This window comes from Anopheles arabiensis, assembly GCF_016920715.1.
Source record: "Anopheles arabiensis isolate DONGOLA chromosome X unlocalized genomic scaffold, AaraD3 X_pericentromeric_contig0004, whole genome shotgun sequence".
Lineage (NCBI taxonomy): Eukaryota > Metazoa > Arthropoda > Insecta > Diptera > Culicidae > Anopheles > Anopheles arabiensis.
In genome coordinates, this window is record NW_024412082.1 from 210001 (window position 1) to 215000 (window position 5000).

Genomic DNA, 5000 nt, shown 5'->3' on the forward strand with positions numbered 1-5000 from the left:
GACTGATGCATTGAACGGCTAAAGTTGACCTTCAATCCGAACTGGCACTTTGCGGCGTGGAGGCAGTTGCGCGACCACTCCTATCCCAAACCAACAAAGCATGGTGTATCCTAAGTGTTCGGTACAAGCACACCACGACGGGACACATTGAACGGTTCAGCGATCTCTGCACTAGTGGAAGAACTCCAACGTGATACGGGAGACATTGCTCTAAACCGAACGGCATCTCTGCGCGTTTACTTGACGCACCCCCAACTTGGTCAACTGTTGGACTTTTTCGTAATCACGGCGGGACACATTGAACGAGCTCTAACGGATCTCTGCACGCATGGAACATGGTGGCGGGAATCATTGCTAGAACCGAACGGCGCCTCTGCGCGATGTACAAAGCCCAACAGGAACCTCGTATCGGCTGCCGAGCCGGAGCTTGAACAACTTGGACTTTCACCTCTAATTTATATCAACTCACCACTCCCCGAGGGATCCGCAGAATTGCTTCTGGGTCCCGTATCGTTATTTGCGATTCGTGTTTGCATTACACTACATTGAACTATTCCAACTTGTTTATCCGCATGGCGAACATTTGCTGCATAGAACATTTAAGTTCCACTTCGCTCTCCCCTACGTGGGTCTGAGCTTCGCTCTCAGGGAAAAAATATGCCACATTTGGTAGGGAGACCCGGTTTCATCACGCTTTGTGCCCTGCACCATATATACCCTCATAAATTTATTCATTGGATTAGATCCAAGGAACACCAGATCATGCACCACTACCCATAATAGCTCATCGAGCTTAGCGTGAATCCTTCGGGTTTCCCTAAGAAGTTCGATTGGTCTTGCAGAGTTTAAAGACAACGAAGCTTAGTTTCAAGCAATGGTTAATATACGCGTATTCAAAACCCTTAGCTGTTACAACTTTTTACTAGAAACCATCACGACGAAGTCTTTGGGTCCGTAGACCCGTGATGTACTGCTCCAGGAACGTTTTATAGGGTGGAAGCTCAAAATCATAGGTTAAAATCATCGGCAGAGCCCACCAGACACCACTTTTGCTTCATTAGTTCGGACTATAGGCATACGACGATTTTTATCGCGGAGGGGACGTATGACCCAAACGGGGGCTTAATGACCCACTGCCACTGCAAACCATGCTCCTACGACTAAATAGAGGTAAAAACTACGATTTGGTGCAATCTTCATGTTTGACCTCGTAGCAAGGTACCCTCCCTATAGTAGGCAATGAGCAAATGATCATAATCCCAGGAGGGCAAAAATGGGAACCCGAAAGGAAAGCGCTGTTGGCGCGCCTAAGCTACTGGCCCGTAGAGTAAAATGGTACCCCAACAAAGTTGTCGATTGACATTCTGATTGCACTTTTATCATCTAGGGTGCGTTCCTTACACGTTTTGAGGGGTTTTAGCGAAAAACATGTTTTGAGCCACACGAGCTCTCCGGCCCGCTCGGTGCACATTTTTGAAAAAGCTAGGAGCTGCCCCTAGGTTCGGGGTGTCACAAAATATTGAAAAGTGGTCAAAAACCGCTATCCAGAATCGGATGTAGAATCATTAGACGAACTTAAAATTGTTCTACGACCAATGTCTGCGACGTTTAGTATTCAAGATATGGCCCGCCCTAGGTCTGACCTGGCATTTTCGTGAAAATTTAAAGCATGGCCATAGGGACGGGTAAAATAGCTATTTTGAAGCAAAAACCACCTCACTTTAAATGGCCATAACTTTTGAAAAACAAGAGCTAGGGTGCGTTCTCGACACGTTTTGAGGTGTTTTAGCGAAAACATGTTTTGAGCCACACGAGCTCTCCGGCCCGTTCGGTGCACATTTTGAAAAAGCTAGGAGCTGCCCCTAGGTTCGGGGTGTCACAAAATATTGAAAAGTGGTCAAAAACCGCTATCCAGAATCGGATGTAGAATCATTAGACGAACTTAAAATTGTTCTACGACCAATGTCTGCGACGTTTAGTATTCAAGATATGGCCCGCCCTAGGTCTGACCTGGCATTTTCGTGAAAATTTAAAGCATGGCCATAGGGACGGGTAAAATAGCTATTTTGAAGCAAAACCACCTCACTTTAAATGGCCATAACTTTTGAAAAACAAGAGCTAGGGTGCGTTCTCGACACGTTTTGAGGTGTTTTAGCGAAAAACATGTTTTGAGCCACACGAGCTCTCCGGCCCGTTCGGTGCACATTTTTGAAAAAGCTAGGAGCTGCCCTAGGTTCGGGGTGTCACAAAATATTGAAAAGTGGTCAAAAACCGCTATCCAGAATCGGATGTAGAATCATTAGACGAACTTAAAATTGTTCTACGACCAATGTCTGCGACGTTTAGTATTCAAGATATGGCCCGCCCTAGGTCTGACCTGGCATTTTCGTGAAAATTTAAAGCATGGCCATAGGGACGGGTAAAATAGCTATTTTGAAGCAAAAACCACCTCACTTTAAATGGCCATAACTTTTGAAAAACAAGAGCTAGGGTGCGTTCTCGACACGTTTTGAGGTGTTTTAGCGAAAACATGTTTTGAGCCACACGAGCTCTCCGGCCCGATCGGTGCATTTTTGAAAAAGCTAGGAGCTGCCCCTAGGTTCGGGGTGTCACAAAATATTGAAAAGTGGTCAAAAACCGCTATCCAGAATCGGATGTAGAATCATTAGACGAACTTAAAATTGTTCTACAACCCCCAGTCCGACGCCTCGTATTCGAGATATAGCACTTTGTAGGTCTGACCGAGCAATTTTGTACTGAAATGTATGGCGGACATGTTATTCATTAAACAACATTAACTTGCATCGTGCCCTACTTCATCGGCACAGCTACTATCGACTATCTATTGTTGAAATGGATTGAGTTTGACCATTTTAGCTCTTTTCTTATGCCGTGCACCAACAGTGTGTACCGATCAGGGAAAGTACACTACGTACGCGTTCATGGATGTATATGTTGGTACAAGTTGCCGGTCGGAATAGCAGTGCACCAAAACTGTGTACCGATCAGGAAAGTACAAGACGGAGGGCGCAGCCCGAGCGTACGCGTTCATAGATGTCCATGTTGGTACAACCTACATGTACGTACCTTGTTTTTGTATCAAAAGTTCCAATAAAGTGTTTGTATGCTTAAAATGCTTATCTCAACCGGTCACCTTTTGGCCTGCCCTTTTATAGACAGAAACCTAGAACGATACTCGCGATGTTTGTGTTTTTCCATTCGCCCGGGACGACGAAATGAGCTCTGTGCACATCGTGCAGAAAACTGTCTCCTCCTCGTATGTTTTGTCCCTCCACGCATATAATCACCCACATTTGTGTTCAACACGGACGGCGCAGCCCGAGCGAACGCGTTAATGTTTATGTTTGTGCACACTAAAGTTACAATCCTAGGATTTGGTTATTGCGTCGCAGTGCCCGACCGTCGCGGACACCATTCTTGGACAAAAGTCCAAGTACGTAGAGTACATTCCCTAGGTATGTGCCCGTTCGTGACTTTCGTTGCGTGCTTACAGACACGCTTGGGTATGTTTACCATACAAGGTTTACTAGGAAAACCTGGGAAGGACGCTTGCCCTCCCGTTGCGGACACCATTCTTGGAAAGAAGTCCTGCTACGTAGCGTTCTTTAATGTACTTGATCAGTTTGTATTGCATTTGCTTTGTGCAATTGACTTTTGCTAATGCTCACTAAGGGGTGTTCGTTTGCGATGTGTATGATAAGCAACTGTCTATTCTAACCAGCAGTTAAATAACACTTTTCACCCAAATCATAGGAACGTAGAGTACTTTCCCTGATCGGTACACAATTTTGGTGCACCTCTAACTTCGCCAGCACTTTATCGTTACGTTTTGTGCACAACCTTGGGACATGGTGTAAGTTTCATCATTGTTATGTTTGATTCGGTTTATTATGATTGAAAAATACGCTACGTCCTAGAAATCTGAACTCGAATACTTTTGCCACGTTGCGCAAAAAGCTACTGAGCAACTCCTAGCCGTTTACCGATTTAAAATTTAATTTTCGTTATTAGTTTTAAAAATACGCTAAGTCCCAAAAATCTGAACTCGAATACTTTTTCTATGTGCCGCCAAAAGCTACTGAGCAACGCCTAGGTTGGTACATTTTGGTACATGGAGTGTATGCGTGCAGGCGTACTGCCGTGCTGGACCGGAAAATCGCACTTGCTACTAGAACGTAGAGTAATTCCCCTAGATAGGTGCTTTTGCATGCCTCTGTTCGACGTCCATGCAACTTGGAACGTGCGACACACGTAGCTAGGCTTCTCCATACATATTCCCTAGGGTAGCACCAAATTGCACACTTTCAGGGGTATATTTTGGTACGGTGTACTGTGCATGGTACAAGTATCATTAGCTCGTGCAATTTATTTTGCATCAAGTTGCGATTGCTGGTGCGTCGAGATAGGAGTGTTTCGCGACTTTTGCCAAGCTTTGGTGCCATTTTGTGAATAATTAATGTTCTAGCCACAATAAACGTGCAACATAATGCCAATAACGAAAACGCCATTTTCAAGGGACTTCCAGTCAAAATGTTTGCAATCAGCGCTTTCCTGTCGAGTTCAGGATTTGGGACTGAGCGTTTTTTTCACGATCCAATCAAACGACCAGTTCGTGAATAAACAATTCATACAACAGTGCATCCCTTCAAAGTAGAAAAAGCCGAATGCTAGGAGCTCCAGTCAAAAACGTTGTCATTGGCGCTTTCTTCTCGAGTTCAGGATTTGGGACTTAGCGTTTTTTCACGATCCAGCCAAAAGACCAGATCGTGAAATAAACGATTAATACAACTGTACTAGTACATCCCTTCAACTGAAGCAAGCGCACCATACATGACCCGTACGCTAATCATCCAAGCACATGACACGTCAACTAAGTCAACACATAATACAACTTGGAAAACTAACGGGTAAGTAGGTCATCTCGTACACGACGACACACCGACCAAACCAGGTCAACACGTCACATGCACAAGACATCC